Below are 16,914 nucleotides of genomic sequence, written 5' to 3'. Positions count from 1 at the left end.
GGACCCGAACCCAGTGTTTCACTCACTCTAGGTCTTCCGTGCCCGAGGCCCAAGTCAACCTCCCAACCGGTGGGATTTATAACCCACTGCCTCCCAGCCCTAGCAGAATCCCCCGTGGACGCTCAAGAACTTGACTGAGAGAAAGGAGCCCCATGCCCACGGGTCCCAGTCACCGCTGCTGGCTGAAGGTCACTAGCAGTGAGCTATGTAGGCCGTCTTGTTTTCTGCATGTGGTTGGGAAGAGCAAGGCAAGCAACCACTCTGAGAAACGTTGACCCCTAGGAAATCCCAGACTTAAGTCCTCCTGACTCCTGGGAGGGGCAAATGGAATGGAAGAGAAGAAACCAATTTAACCAAAAAATGAAAAACTGTGCTTAGACGTTCTTGCTTTTCTCATCAGGAGGGCTGGATTAAAACATGTAATTAAAAATAAAAACATGGGCCAGCCCCGGTGGCCTAGTGGTTAAGTACATTGTGCTCTGCTTCGCAGCCGGGGTTTGGTTCCCGGGCCCAGACCTACACCACTCATCTGTCAGGGGCCATGCCGTGGTGGTGGCTCACATACAAAAAGAGGAAGACTGGCAACAGATGTTAGCTCAGGGCGAATCTTCCTCAGCAAAAAATAAATAAAAAGTAAATAAAAACAACTTAAATCAGAAAATAAGTGTAAGGAAGTCCAAGTTTGGAGTGCTGTGGTAAGCTTTTGGGAATCCTTCCCCACTTGTCTCTTTAGTCAGTCCCCTCCCCCTCTCCTATGACCCTGCTTTGCTGTTGTCTGAAGCATGGACCTAGTCCACCCCTCACATCTTCCAGAAAGCACCCTTAAAAATCAAAGCGAGTAGAAGAAACCCGCCCACCTGACATTTGTCTAGTCTTTTCCCCTGAGAGTGAGAACAGCCACCAGAAGCTGATGCTGGAGAACAAGAAGGATTAAGCTGAGGAGTGAGGAGCTGCTGGCTCCCGGCAGGCCTAGGGGAGGAAAGAACCCTTAGAACCTTTCCCTGGGGTCATTCTCCTTGCCCCCTGTCAGCCAGCTGTCCCAAGGTTGGAGCCATGGGTCGCATCCTTGTGAACCGGGCTTGGCCGCCTCACCTCACACCCTTCCCCTCTCTCCCTGTGCGCCTGTCTCTCTCTGACATAAACCTGCCGCCATAATCCAATACGTCGCTCCCTTTCACATCAAGTAAGACGACCCAAGAAGGTGGTGTAGACGAAGGAAGCAGGGTTGGGAGATCTAGGTTCAAAGTAACTGCCTAGTGCCTACAGCGCAGAGACCCTCAGGTGCATGAAGTTTGCTCAGAACTAAGCGGGCAAAGCAGACGCTAGCAACGTGCCTGCCCTTCTCCTGTGTTTGACAGTGAAGACATCTGAGAGAAAAGAGTGCGGGCGTGTCATGAGAGTAAATACGGTAACCTGTTGGTTTGCTAGTTCATGTGCTGGACTTGGGACTTGGGAGTGCCGGACGGGTGGCGCTCAGAGCCTACACTGACCTGGACTGAAATGTAGGTGAGAGACAAGATTGACTCATATGCTGGGAAATAACAGCCTGTGACCAGGACAGGCAAGACGCAGGACAGCCTCGACCTCAGCGGGAACCGCCGCCTCTCCCCCCCAGCGAAGTATTCACTCCTGCGAAACGCAAAAGGTTGAGCCAGAACTTTCCAGTCTTTCCCAAGGCAGCTCCTTCAGGGGTATTGATGTGTTGGTTGATCCTCTGTTCCTGATTGTTCAAAGTGGACCCCAGAGGAGAAGTCACACCAAAGAAGTTACCACGAAGCAGGTATGGTTTCTCTTTCTTTTTCGTTTGCTGCGGGTGGACTGCCCCCCAGCCCCACGCAAAAGAAGTATGGGAGCACAAACAGGTCTTACATTGGAGGACAGCAACAGAGAGGGTGTGTGTCGTGCTGGCCTTGCTGCTCTCCACATTTCGAGGGTGGAAAAAACCACGCAAACAATCACTGAATACTGAGTCCCATGAACAACGCCCCCTGATCCCACACGCCTCCTAGAGAAATCATCACAGCGGAAACCCCAGTTCTACAGGAGCCGCCACGAGTCACACACACAATCAGCCCTTCTCTGGTGCAGGGCTGGAATCTCCGGACCCAGAAAGTACCACGGTCCGGGACTGTGGGAGCTGGGAACAACCTAGGCCTGATTCCTCTCAGCTTGCCGGGTTAGTGTTGGCAGCCCCGGGGCCCAAGGCCGAGAGGGCAGCATGACAGTCCCAGGGCCTCACCGCTTCAGGGAGGCCCCGCTACCCCCCTGCACAGTCCTGTGGCTGAGCCGGCCTTGGACGGATGAGTTTTCCACCTCTACTTGTGAGGGGAGACACCATGTCCCACAGAACCGAGCCTCTCCTACATGTGCTCAGTGCCACCAAGCCCTCCTTCTCCGCACCTCACAATCCACCCCGGCTGAGGCTGTGGTCAGAGCTTTGCTTTAAGGCAGCTCCGCACCTGGGAATGGTCAGGAGTAACCTCTGAGGCCACCAAACCTTGACTCAGTGAGTCAGCTGTCGCAGTCGCTATCCCCCTCCCATGTGGATGACTGCATAACTCTCCTGCTGGGAAGGTCAATGGTCACCACCGCGATGGCCAGGGTGATAGGTTATCTCCACCGGAATGGACGTTTGGTCTCTAAGGATATGGCCAGAATCTAAAATCTGAATCTTCTAGGCAAGGCCCCAGAGACAACTACTTCTCTAATCAGTTGGTTAATAGGAAAGAATGTTTTGCTATACAGCAAAAATACTTACTCAAAATGTATTTTAGTTATGTAACAAACTTAGTCTAAGCCAGAGGTTGGCAAACTGCAGCACACAGGCCAAATCCCGCCCACCAGCTGTTTTCGTTAACAAGGTTTTCTGGGACACAGCCCTGCTCACTCGTTATATAGCGTCTGTGGCTGCTTTGCCCTGCAACAGCAGAGTTGAGTAGTTGCAAAAGAGCCAGTAGCCCCCAGAGCCTAAAATATTAACTCTCTGGCCCTTTACAGAATAAGTCTGCCGGCTCCTAGTCTGGAGCTATCAGCTTGTTCCTCAGTTATTATGGAATAAACACAAGAGATAACCACAAAACTGACAAAACTGTCAGCAGGTAACAGCTTTTTAAAATCATAAATGTGATTCATGATTACATGCTCCTTGGAAAATGAAAAAGCAGTATAGTGAAAGCTAAACTGTCCTCCAGCCATCCTGCCAACACTAATCCGTCCCCCAAAAGTAACTACTCTAACCAGGTTGGCGTGTTTATTACCAGACGGCAATTCACATAGTCATATACAGATGCCTTGCCTAACAGCAGGGTTAGGTTCTGAGAAATGTGTTGCCAGGCGATTTCCTCGTTGTGCAAACTTACACAATGTGCACTTACACAACCTAGATGGTAGAGCCTACTACACACCTAGGCTGTATGGTACTGATCTTATGGGACCACCACTGTATATGTGGTCCATTTGACTGAAACGTTGTTATGTGGCTCATGGCTGTATACACTAATAAACTATTTGTTGTCATATTATTTTCATTCTGTTTTCCCATTCAACAAACTTTCCCTGTCTGTACTCCATATGGAGACCTTCCATATCTATCTACAGTGCTACCTCATTAATTTCAACTGCCACACTTTAATTTTTAATTCCACAGAGTACAATCCTTGTATGTAGCCATCTCCTTTTTGATAGATATTTGAGCTGTTTTCATTTTTTCCCACTCTTACCAACAATTCCACAGTGACCCTCACTGTATGTGTCTTCTTGTGCTCACGTGCCAAGTGCTTCTGCAGAGGAGAGGCTGAGAAGCTGGATTGCGACATCTCAAGATATGTGCATTTTCATTTTCGATGCTGGCAAATCACCCTCTACCGTGCCTGTACCAATTAATACTCCCACCCGCAGAGAACGATAGTTACTGTTCCTCCACGCCTTGATGCTTGCTATTTATTAACCGTTTTATTAATTTCCCAATTGGATGAGTGAAAACAGTAACTCATTTAAAAAATATTTCAATTTCCCTGATCACTATTGTATTGATTTGCAAGGCTGCCATAACAAAATACCACAGGCTGGATGGCTTCAATATTAGAAATTTATTTTCTCACAGTTCTGGAGGCGGGAAGTTCAAGATCAAGGTGTCAGCAGCTACGGTTTCTTCTGAGGTCCCTCTCTTGGCTTGCAGACGGCCGCCTGCATGGCCCTTCCCCTGTGTGTGTGCATCCCGGTGTCTGTCTTGTGTCCAAATTTTCTCTTCTTACAAGACCAGTCCTATTGGATTAGGGCCCATCCTAACTACCCCCATTTGAACTAAATCACCTCTTTAAAGGCCCTATCTCCAAATATAGTCACATTGTGAGGTACTAGGGGACACAAGTCAATCTTTAACAGCTAGTGAGGTTGGCATCTTTTATATAATTCTTGGCCATTGTATTTCCTTTTCTTAACTGCCTATTCATATCCTAAGTTCATTTCATATTGGGTTGTCTTTTTCTACTCATTTGTAAGAGCCTAATATTTATTCTTGATGCTAATCCTTTGATATACATATAGTAAATATTCTAAGTCTGTCGCTTGTTCTTTGGGGTTTTTTTTGAGGAAGATTAACCTTGAGCTAACATCTGCTGCCAATCCTCCTCTTTTTGCTGAGGAAGACTGGCCCTGAGCTAACATCTGTGCCCATCTTCCTCTACTTTATATGTGGGATGCCTATCACAGCATGGCTTGCAAAGCAGTGCCATGTCCACATGCGGGATCTGAACCAGCGACCCCCAGGCTGCTGAAGCACAAAGTGCGCACTTAACCACTGCACCACCAGGCCAGCCCTGTCGATTGTTTTTTAAACTTTGTTAACATCTTGTTTTTAGCCAACAGAAATATTTACTATTATTGTTATTGCTATTATTAGTTGATATAGCTGAATTTATTAATTTTCTCCTTTATGGATTTTGCTCTTTAGGTCTTATTTAAGAATGCCTTATCAACCTCCAACATTATGGTGATATTTTGGCACATTTTCTTCTAATACTTTTATCATTTAAAAAAATAGGTCTTTCGGGGGCTGGCCTGGTGGCGTAGTGGTTAAGTTTCTACACTCCGCTTTGGCAGCCCAGAGTTCGCAGGTTTGGATCCTGGGCACAGACCTAGCACCACTCGTCCAGCTATGCTGTGGCAGCATCCCACATAAAATAGAGGAAGATTGGCCACAGATGTTAGCTCAGGGCCAATCTTCCTCACAAAAAATAAGCAAAAGAGAAAGAAATAGGTCTTTAGTTCACTTGGAACTCATTTCTATGAATTATTCCAATAGCATTTATTGAAAAGTCCATTCTTTCACTATTCATTTGAAAAGTCACCTTGGTCATGGACTAAATTCTCACTTTTACATGTCTGTTGCTGGATACTCTGTTCTTCTGTATTTATTTCCTTTTTCTGAGCCAATTTCCATTATAGCTTTACTGTTTCTAATTGATTTTTTACTGATATATAGAAAATCTATTTGGTGTTTTGCTATTTTGTTTGGTTATGTTACTGAATTCTCTTAATAGCTGTAAAAGTTTATCAGTTGATTCCTTTAGAATTTCTTGGTAGACAACCATACTATATATGTATAACAACAGCGTTGTTCCTTCTTTCCTAATCTTTACACAGCTTTTTTGTTTTGGTCTGATTGCCTTTTCTTGGCTTTCCAGGACAATGCTGAGTAATAGCCATAACAGAGGATAGGCTCATGGCTGACGTATACAATTGTGTGGGTTGTACACTGCACAATTCTAGGGGTACCAATCACAAACACTTAGATGTCTTAGATATTCTTGTCACGTTTCTCATTTTAGTCTATTTTTATTTCATACTGTGAACTCATATTTCTTGGAGACTTCTCTGCAGGATTCTTTGAAGCTGGAGTTGTGCCCTGGTCCCAACCTGGGAAGGACCTAGGAGTGTGTATGGGTCTGTTCCTGCACACAGGGGCCTTCTAGGTGGTGTGATTTGAAGGGAACTGGGAAGAGTTCCCTGCTACCCAAAACCTGCTCATCCCTTGGCCGTACCTCCTGAACTTCTGTGAAACACTGAAACAACAAACCAGATATCCAACTGAGGATTAAGATAAAGAGACACATCCAAATCCCACACGTGAGACACGAGACGTGTCCCCAGGGTCCCTATGAACAAAGAGAAGGACCATGAACCACAGGCAGTCAGAGCACTGCCTGTGCGTGCAGGAGACAGGGTTAGCCAGAGGTCACTGCGCCCTGTTAAAGAGTGGAGAGGGGACGGGGTGTACTTTTGATTTGGGCTGACGCCAGCTCTCCACCCTGCTCCACGTCTAGGAATGACCCTTCTGACCGCCTGGACCTGATGACTGTCCCGGGAAGCACAAAGGCCACGTTTCATTTACCAATTTGAAGATAGCAGCTACCGTCCTGTATCTGAATTCATACAGTGCGACTTTTCCGTCTGAGCTCCCACTGGGCACCTGCCCCACACCAGGGCCAAGGAGGGGGGTGATTTTTGGTCACAATATTTGATCCGTTTCAAAAAAAACTTTTAAGTATATGTTCTCATTTTATCCCTATGAGTTTTGTGACAAAACTTTAACTTACATAGTATATCCATTTGCACTATAGGAAGAATCAGAATAAAGGGAAAAGAAAAGAAGTTCTAGCATTTGTTGTCTTCGTGACCTCGGACCCACCTCAAAGCACCATTTTCTTGTTTGTAAAAGGAAGAGTAAGACCTGTCCCACCCTGCTTAATAGGAGACAGGCCCTGCTCTGCCACCTCACAGGCACCTCCACACGAGATGATGATTTTGAAATCATTTTGTAAACAACAAAACCTGTGTAATGTGAGTTAGTAAGTTTACCGAACTTGTCCCTTCATTGAACAAAGTCAACAGTTTTATAAGCTTCACTGTCAACTTCTCAGAAATTCAATTTTTATAAAATTTCCCTCTACCTGCTTTTTTTCCTCTTTATCCTCTGGCCAGTTCTGATACACATACACACACATACTCACATAGGTGCGTGTAGATATATACACAGAATATACACGCATAAGACATATGTTAAAGAAAGGAAACAACAGACCCAAAATGGAGTCACCTGTGCTAAGCCCCAGGTCAGCAAACCAAGACAATCCCTAAATCAAACCGCATTTTCAGCCTCTCCCAGGAATGGAACCTTTAACCAGTCAATCTGGAATTATCTGGTCAGCACTAGTGAGGTAATCTGCCTGACAGACCCCTGCCTGCCCCCAAAGGAAGGTGATCTTGCCCGAAACAACTTACTCTTTGCTAGAATAACTTCTTTGCCCCTATAAAAGTATTCCATTTTGTACAGATCCTCAGAGCTCCTTTCATTTGCTGGAAGAGATGCTGCCCGATTCATGGGTCATTGAATAAAGCCAACTAGATCTTTAAATTTTCTGAGTTGAATTTTGGTTTTGTTTTGGTGAGGAAGATTGTCCCTGAGCTAACATCTGTGCCAATCTTCCTCTATTTTGTATGTGGGACACTGCCACAGCATGGCCTGATGAGTGGTGTGTAGGTCTGTGCCCAGGATCTGAACCCATGAACGTGGGGCTGCAGAATCAGAGCATGCGAACTTAACCACTTTGCCACCAGGCCAGCCCCCTGAATTTTGTACATAAAACATATATGTCACTTAACAACTGGGATACATTCTGAGAAACGTGTCATTAGGCGATTTTTTGGTTGTGTGAACATCATAGAGTGTTCTCACACAAACCTAGATGGTATAGCCTACTACACACGTAGGCTATGTGGTACTCATCTTATGGGACCACTGTCATATATGCAGTTCATTGTTGACCGAAACGTCGTCGTTACTTGGTACATGACTATATATGCGTATACACACACACACACACACACACACACACAAGTTGTCCATTCTTTCCTCCCCTTAATCTTGGTGACCAGCTTCTGAAGCTTTTTGATTTGACTCATTTGAAGATTAAAGGTATCCGCCTCTCCTCCCCATACCCTTTTCCTGGGAGAGGGCTATCTAGCTCACCTGCAAGTATGTACTGACTTTAAACAACAATTTATGATGCCAGTCATTTCACATGGGTGTTTTATTACTTCCTCTATTTTCTAGAACGTTCAAAACATTTCTGTTGCCATATCCTCTGCCCAGCACTTGGGCCTTTTTGTGTCCTGTCCCTTTTGGGGACTTCTCCATCACATCCTTTTTGTGTACTGCTGATTTTCTCCAGGGTTAGCTGGATTTCTTACATCCTCACTCCTCCAGATGTGGACTGCTGACGGACAGCACCAGCACCCCCTGGGAGCTTGTCAGAAAGGCAGGAAGCAGCTCAGGCCCGGCCCAGACCCAGGGATTGGGCTGTGCATTTTAACAAGCTCCCCAGGTGACTAGTATGCGCAATAAAGTTGGAGAATCCTCATCTTAGACTTTAAGCAGTGGGGATTCTGAAGCAGACCTGGGAGAGAAGGAAGGTGACAATCTTAACTGCTGCAGACCCAGGCTTCACAGAGATATAAATGTGGTTCAAAGACTAAGATCATTCAGAATCAAATGCATTCTGTTTATCTTTTTATTCCTCACTGTAGCGCTTTTAACTACCATTGCTACTTTCCTTTCTGCTTCTTCTCTGCCCCATGCCTTCTGCTTCTTCACAGCTCTTCCTGGCTCCATGTCCTGCCTTCTCTCTGTGTATCTGGGCCACCTGTACAAGGCAGCCTAATAGTTTGGCTTCCCTTTTAATATTCTTTAAATATTTGATCAACTTATTTAGTGACAAGGGATTTTTTTTTATTTTATTTTTTTGCTGAGGAAGATTTGCTCAGAGCTAACATCTGTTACCAATCTTCCCCTTTTTTTTTTAATTTTTAAAATTTTTTCCCCTTTTTCTCCCCAAAGCCCCCCGGTACATAGTTGTATATTCTTCGTTATGGGTCCTTCTAGTTGTGGCATGTTGGATGCTGCCTCAGTGTGGTTTGATGAACAGGGCCATGTCCACACCCAGGATTCGAACCAACGAAACACTGGGCCACCTGCAGTAGAGCGCACAAACTTAAGCACTCGGCACAGGGCCAGCCCCTCTTTTTTGTTTTTTTTGAAGCAGAGTGCAGTGAACTTAACCATTATGCCGTGGGGCTGGCCCCTTATTATTTTTTTAATTATGGTAAAATACACATAACGTACAATTTACCATCTTCACCATTTTTAAGTGTATGGTTCAGTGAAGCTAAGTATATTTATATTGTGCAACCGATCTCCAGACTTTTTTCATCTTATAAAACTGAAACTCTGTACCCAGTAAACAATAACTCCCTATTCCCCTCTTCCCCCAGTCCCTGGCAACCACCATCCTACTTTTTTATTTTAACTTTATTGAAGAATAATTGGAGATATAATAGTACATATTTAAAGTGAACGACGTGATGATTGAGATACATATATATTGTAGAGTGATTCTCAACATTAAGATAGTTAACGTCCATCACCTCTCAAAGAGAACGTGGTTAACTCTTTCTTGTGTATGGTAAGAATGTTTATGCTCTACTGTCAGCAACTCTCAAATTGACAACACTGTATTATTAACTATAGTCACCCAGCTGTACGTTCCCACCGTTCTACTTTCTGTTTCTATTAGTTTGACTATTCTAGGTACCTTCCATAAGTGAAATCATACAGTATTTGTCCTCTGTGAATGGCTCATTTCACTAGCATAAAATCCTCAAGGTTCACCCATGTTGTAGGATGTGTCAGAATTACCTTCCTTTGCAAGGCTGAAAATATCCCATTATGTGTATACACCACATTTTGTTTATTCATTTATCTGTTGATGGACATTTCGGTTGTTTCCACATTTTGGCTGTTGTGAAAAATGCTGCTGTGAGGATAGCTGCACAAACCTCTCTTCAAGGCCCTGCTTTAAATCCAAAGTTGGAATTGCAGGGTCATGTAGTAATTCTATTTTTAATTTTTTGAGGAACCACGATCCTGTTTTCCACAGTGGCTGCACCATTTTACCCTCCCATCAGCAACACATAAGGGGTCTGATTTCCCCACATCCTTGCCAACACTTGCTATTTTCTGTTTTGTGATAGCAGGCATCCTTACGGGTGTGAGGTAAGGCCTCCTCGCAGTTTTGATTTGCATTTCCCTCATGATTAGTGGTGTGGAGCATCTTTTCATATGCTTGCTGGCAAGTGATGCTCTTTTAACGTGTATCATATACTTCATGGTCAAAATGAGTATTTTATTGCATGCAATTTTCCAAACCAGACAGCTTCTTGGAAGGCATGTTTAGATAATAAAACCGTCCACACATTCCCTGCACACAGCCCGACACCACACATTTTTCCATTTCTGGCTCTGTCTGTCATTTCAGAGGGCTGTCCTGCAGGTTGTCCTCAGGTGGCTCTGGGTGACAGGCATACGAGTGCCCCTGATCATTCCACAGAGACTAGTCTGCGCTGTCAAGGAGTGTTTTAGATCTCCACCTCAGGGTGATGGCTACTTTGCTAGGAAAGGAAACAATTTATGGTTTACCTCATTTCCAGCAAGGTTTTCTCTCAATATAGTGGCCCCCTAGGCAGCAGCCTAGCCAGCCGGTCCTTTAATTTGGCTCTGTCTTTTTGCCATTCAGAGTCACTAGGAGAGGATCTGAATGGGTCAGTGGGTCACTTGTCCCCGGGAGAGAGCGATTACACCATCCTTCACAAGCCCCCAGAAAGCCTGTGGACCCTTTCTTCTGGGGCCCGGACCTGGTCCAACCAGGAGCCTCTCTGAAGGCAGCTGTGGGTGGGGCAGGCCTACGGAGCATCCTCCTCCTGCAGGGTCAGGCTGGGCGAGTTTATAAGAGTCTCCTTTACAAGAGAGGAGCAGTAGAGGCTCTGTCTGCTGGTCTGAGACCTAACCTCCCCTGGAGACTCTAGCCGTTTGTGTGGCTCAGTTTCATGGGTACAATGGAACCAGCGCAGACATGGATTTAAGCTAAAGAAGCTTAGGCTTCTGGGCCCCTCGCTGACATGGGCTCTTTTGCATAGTCATATGCTTCTGTAACATTTTCAAAAGTAGATATTTAACCACAGTTGTTTTTAGATGATTTCTACTCCACTGTCACAATTTCTCTGAAGTCAAGTGATGATGGCATGGCTGTGGGGATGCTGGGGATCAGGCTACGGGCAGCTGACTTGGGGACACACATAGTTTGGGTGTATGCATATGGTTGCACTAATTGCACATAGAATTGAGTGACTGCTGGCCATCCAGTGCCACAGCAGGTTCAAGGATTGCCCCACTCTGCCTGCTCATCCACCGCCATGACGGGAAGGCGCAAGGCCTGAGATGTGTCACAGTATCACCGCGCCCTGTGGTGTCCAGCACAGGCTAAAGGAGGGAGATGAGATTTGACATGTGTGGAGCCACCATCTAGTCCACGGAAAGTTCTTCCAAGTGTGAAGACTTATATGCAAGAATCTCGATAGAGGTTTTCTTAGGTGTGACCACCATCCTCAGCTAGTTGGGAAGATGAAACTTTTCTCCATGATCATAAGAAAAAGTAAAATTTGATCAACAATGTTAGAGGAAAGACTTTATTATCTTTCTGTTCTTTATATAGAAAATGACATTACGAAATTGTTATATAAGGAGTACAATCTGTTTTCTATTGCCGCAGCCGTATTACCACAAATTTGGTAGCTTAAATAATATAAAACATACTATCTTACAGTTCTGGATCTCCAAAGTCTAAAATCAGCATCACTGGGCCAAAATCAAGGTGTCAGCAGACTGGTTCCTTCTGGAGGCCCTAGAGGAGGACCCGTCTCCTTGCCTTTTCCAGCTTCTAGAGGCCACCTGCATTCTTTGGCCCATGGCCCCTTCCAACTTCAATGCCAGCAACATAGCATCTAACTCCTTTTCCATTGTCACATCTCTTTCTCTGACCAGACGCAGAAAAGTTTCTCTGATTTTTAGGATTCATGAGATCAGACGGAGCCCTCCTGTTTAATTCTAGGTAATTCCCCAGCTCAGGGTCTGTACCCTTTAACATATCTGCAAAGACCCCTTCACCATATTAGGAAATATATTCACTTGTTCCAGGGATCAAGATGCAGATATCTTTGGGGACCATTATTCTGTCTCCCCCAAGAGACAACCAAAGATATTATAGAAGTGTGCCAGGCAATTAATTAATTAAAACATTACACTATTTTTCCCGATTTTGTGATGTTTGTTACTTGTCCTTTTGTAACGTTTGGGATTTATTGTGATTTCTTTTCTCATTCTTTCTCACAAATACATATTCTCTTTGGTGCCTAATTATGTATTTGCAATTTTGTATTCTTTTTCTTAAAGAAGACTTCCCCAATCATCCAAGCTTCAGTCTCCACTTAAACTGACTAAGGGCACCTCTGCTCACCCAATGACTACACTGAGAGATTGACGACGTTTCTCCCGCCGCTGGCTAGGGGGAGTCTGCCATTGGCTTGGGTGGGTGGGCTCCTGGCCAGCAAGGAGCCAGGGAGGAGCGAGGGTGGAGACAACGTGTGCCTCACACAGTGACCCTCCTTCTGTCTGTGACCCTGGAGAGTCACTTACCCGAGCAAAGTGCAGCCTCGAGACACGCGGGAAGGGACACCCCGAGGAACAGACAAGCATGGCGTGTGCACGTGCTGGGGGCAGAGGTGATGCAGGCGCCCCTGAACCGTTACCCTGGGAACAGAATAAACCTCCTGCTTTGACAAGCACCATGACTCTCTTTGGTTCACCCTTAGCTATTTCTCCCTAGTTTGTAGCGACCACACTGCAGCTCCTCTGCCTTCCTCTCAGATTCTTTTCTGGCCTCAGCGTAAACTGGTGCCCACCCCGCCACCCCCTCACCCCCCCCCCGCTTTTCTTGTGCTACCTTAGGAAAACACTCATCACCCGCTGTCTCTCTTGGGGCCTATTGCATCTGCCCTCTTCATCCCCTGATGCTGCCTCCCCTCCCACCGCCTGGGCCACTGGTCAAGGCCGGCCCCTCACCTTTGCTTGAACTTCTTTCCCTCAGCTCTTGACTCTTCCTGAACTACAGTCCCTCATTCTCGCCTCCTTAGTGTTCTCTCTCTCTGTGTTTCTCAGCTGGATCCCGACACTTTGACGAGGGCTTCTCTCCGGCTCATCTCTCCCCTCCTGGCATTTCGCTCTTCCTGCCCTAGTGAGAATTTTCTCCGTCACCACCATACACCTCTGTTAAACTTTGCAACCAAACAGGCAGCATCTTGGCCCACTTACTGAGCATTTCATTTTTCCCTGCATATACAGACCACCTCTTCCCACGTCTGTTCTCGATTTCTGGCCCAGATGTGTCCACAGCACAGCTCACCGTGTTCTCACACACCATCTCTAAATATTTTCCTCCAAAGGTTACTAGTTGATCTCGTCCCAGCATCCCGCTTTCCCCCAAGACATAAAGCCTTTTCCTTTAGTCCCTCCCTGTCACGTGTTCCTTCTGCAGGGGGAGGAGCATACAGATGCACACATTTTCCTGATTTTTCTCTAGTTTGTTGTCATGATCAGCCCTCTATTCCGTATCATTGAGTCATCTCAGATCGTTTCTACATTCATGTGGAGTGTGCTGCATCTCACACCTTGACCCCCTAGATCAGGACACCCCACGTCTGTGAACCTGAAGCAGGGTCTCATTCAGCCCTATTTTGGAAGCTGCAATTGCCCTGAGTCCTCTCCCGGCCCCAGGCAGGCGCTCTGCACAAGTTCCTGTGTGAGCCTCCTGTAACCTGCCGTCCTTCTCTGCTGGTCCCAGCCCACCCATGGGTTCCATCGAGTTCTCATCCAGCAGCGCTGCCTCTGCAGCCCTTTCCTTGCTCCCAGTTTCAGCCCTGAGTTCTCTTTCAAGCCCTGTGCTCCTCTCCTCTCTCCCCTGCCCTCCAACCCCGTTTCTGTCCTGACTCTTCCTCCTGGAAATCCTTGTTCCTTCTAGAGCAGAAACTGACTTCAGGTTAGAATTTCCCTCCCTTATCCTCTCAGGATGCACCACTCTCCTTCCTTTCTTTATCCCCAAATTCAAACTCGTCTTCCCTGGGGACGCCGCCCTCCATCCTGGTGGTTCCCTCTAGGCTGTCTTCCGAGTGGCCCGTGCCACTCGGTCCCTCCTGGCCTCCTCTCCCTTCGCTTCTTGCCCTGCCAGATCTGCCCCTGTGGCAACACGCCCATAAGAGGGCACTCTTCTCTCCCTTTTCCTGCCGAAGATCAGGGCGGCCTCTTCAGCAGGGCCCACTTTTCTTAGGAGGATCCTGAGCAGCGGAGAAGTTAGTGAGTAGAGCGAGTTAGTCCAGGGTCAGTGGCAGGGTCCAGGCCCTCTTGACAATGAGAGCAGGACAACGCCCATTACATCTACGGCCCCAGGGAGCAAAAAGCAAAGTCCTCTGACCTCCAGGAGACTGTGGGACGGCTGGGTCCTGTTTGGTCACAATTAGTCATTCCCATGTCCTTCAAGGAGGACCTCCCTTCTCCCTAATTTAATAGCGGGGATGGGGCCCTCAGCAAATGAAGTCACTGCGTGTATATACACCAGCCTGGTAAGGCCACTGCTGCACGCACACAGGATGGAGCCTTCCGTAATTCCAACGATTTCTGAGGCAGCAGCACACCGTGGGGCCATCCTGAATGTGTAGCCCACCCCAAAGCTCTCCAAAGGGCCCTTGTGACGGAGCCAAAAAGTGGTATTTTTCAGGGCTTAGTAAAAGGCCCTGGCTGGTGCGAAACAAAAGAAAAAGCCTCCAACGTGAACAATGACTAAAATACAAACTGAGAACCACAGCATCTGCAAGAAACAGGCGGTGTCAGCCTCAGAGAACCCGCAGGTCTTTGTAAACACAGGGCCGTCTGCTTCTGAGAGCCTCTGCTCAGAAAGTCAAGGGTGTAGACAGAGGAAGCCTCCCAGCAACCAGTCAGACCCAGTGGACGGCCATCGCAACTCGAACACTTCTCTGATGTGCAAGGAAGGCCCAGCAGTCCTCCAGAGGGTGGGGGATAAGGTGCCTCTGGATGTGGTGGGAGTGGCAGCAAGGTTCCGTGGTCCCTGCTGCTATAACCAGCGCTGAGAGAGCAAGAACTGAGGGTCTCAGGGAACCACCTTCTGCCCAAGAACAGAGAGCTAGACCGAAGGAATCTCATGACACAGAGGGACTTGGAGACAAACTGCCTGGGAAAAATCTTGCACAGAAATGAAGGGGGTGTAATAAACGGTGCACCCGTTCAGAAACAAGTCTGGTGAACAATGTAGCACAATGCTGACCTCAGAACACAGGCTTTAGAGTTGGGCTGACCTGGTTTCAAATTCTGACTCCACCTCCTACTAGCTAAGCAATGCCACCTGATCACCCACCCAGAGAGGGGGCAGCGATGAGTGTGCTCGGCGCAGCAAGCCCCAGGCATGGAGAAACACTAAATTCATTAATTTATTCATTCATTTATCGATGACTCTTCCTTGCTGAGAATATATCCTGTCTTTAGTATTCAGCCCAAACACTGAGCTTTACAATGATGTTTGAAAAGCCCTCACTGAAGAAGTATTTTACTTTCACTGATACAAGAGGCAATCATTTCAACGCTCCACTGGCTAGACTTCACAGATCACAGCAAGGAGCAGGTGCCGCCCTCAGAGCAAACACAGCTGCAGTCAATGGAAACTGCACGTCTAATTGTCTTATGATATTCCCATGAAAGAGAGAGATGGCTGGTACCGACCAGTCACCTAGTCACTGTCATTTCCTGCCCACAGGGCACCGTTTTGTAAGCAGGACTGACATAAGAGTGGAGTAAGATCAGGACTAGGGGTGTCAGCTGGCACCCCCACCCACCCCAGTTCAGACCTATTTCTAACAAAATTCTAGTTCTGTTTCCATTATCTCTTGCCATGTAACAAACCTCCCCAAAACTTACTAGATTAAATCAACCACCATTTTATTTTCTGCCATGATTCTGTGGCAGTTCTGCTCCACGTGGCATTGGCTGGAGGCTTAACTGGGCTGAGACGGTCAAGAGAGCTTGCTCACATGACCGGAAGTTGGTGGGGACGGCTGGAAGGCTGTGGCAGCTGGGCCTCTCTTGTCTGTGTCATCTCAGGGCCCTCCCTCTTCACATGGCCTCTCTGCATGGTCCCTTTGGGTGGCCACTCCAGCAGCATAGCCAGACTTTCTCACATGATGGCTTAGGACTCCTCAAAGGGCAAAAGCAGAAGCTGCCAGGCCTTCTTACAGCTTACGCCCAGAACTGGCACAGTGTCACTTCCCCACATTCTATTGGTTAAAGCAAAGCCCAGACCATCCTAGATGCATCATGGAGGGGACTGCACAAGGGTGGGAATCCCAGGAGATGTGGCTGACTGGGGGCTATCTTTGGAACATAGCTGTCATGAGTTCTCTAACTGGGACTTCGTAAGGATATGAGAGACTGGCCTACGGAATGTCCCAGGGTCTGCTTATTAACAGCAAATTTAGGCAAAACCAAACAAAAGTTATACAAACACTATGGAGTGAGGGTCTGGCATTAATTCTAATACCTCCTCATGAGTTAAGGAATTGGGGATTAATCAGACACGTTTAAGTAAACGTCTCTCCTGTGTCCTCTTGGAGACATTTCTTTCACCTTCTTGGCGTATGCCATCCACCGAGCTTCTCCTGTTATTCAGGTTGTTACGGCATAATGATCACTTCCCTCCTAGGGAACGGCATTTACACTGTTTGCTATGGAAGAGACATCTCACTATCTCCGATTGTCCAAAGTTGATAATTTACGTGCAGACTCTCTGCCAACCATCTCCATAGCCTCAGATTCTACTATTCCTAATGGCTCCGGAACGAAGCTGAAACTTAAGGAAAGCAGTTCTCCTCCAGTGTGCACTCCGAAGTGATACCTTGCATAGG

The 16,914-nt window shown here is 46.8% G+C and overlaps 1 protein-coding gene across 5 annotated transcripts in view; it reads left to right on the top strand.

Annotated features, from left to right (window-relative positions):
• Positions 1 to 1,200: 1,200 nt before the first annotated feature.
• NR1I2 (nuclear receptor subfamily 1 group I member 2) overlaps positions 1,201 to 16,914 on the top strand; it is a 30,555-nt gene continuing 14,841 nt past the window's right edge. Inside the window, exon 1 of one of the 5 annotated variants that reach the window (XM_070243739.1) lies at positions 1,201 to 1,780. The gene's annotated coding sequence lies outside the window, so the exon portion shown is untranslated. The remainder of the gene's footprint in view (positions 1,781 to 16,914) is intronic. The other 4 variants (XM_023623701.2, XM_070243741.1, XM_070243740.1 and 1 more) reach the window with 4 other exon arrangements.

This window comes from Equus caballus, chromosome 19 (assembly GCF_041296265.1).
Source record: "Equus caballus isolate H_3958 breed thoroughbred chromosome 19, TB-T2T, whole genome shotgun sequence".
NCBI classification, from domain to species: Eukaryota; Metazoa; Chordata; class Mammalia; order Perissodactyla; family Equidae; genus Equus; species Equus caballus.
Note: the sequence above shows the minus strand (reverse complement) of the source record. Positions and strands in the feature narration are given on the sequence as shown.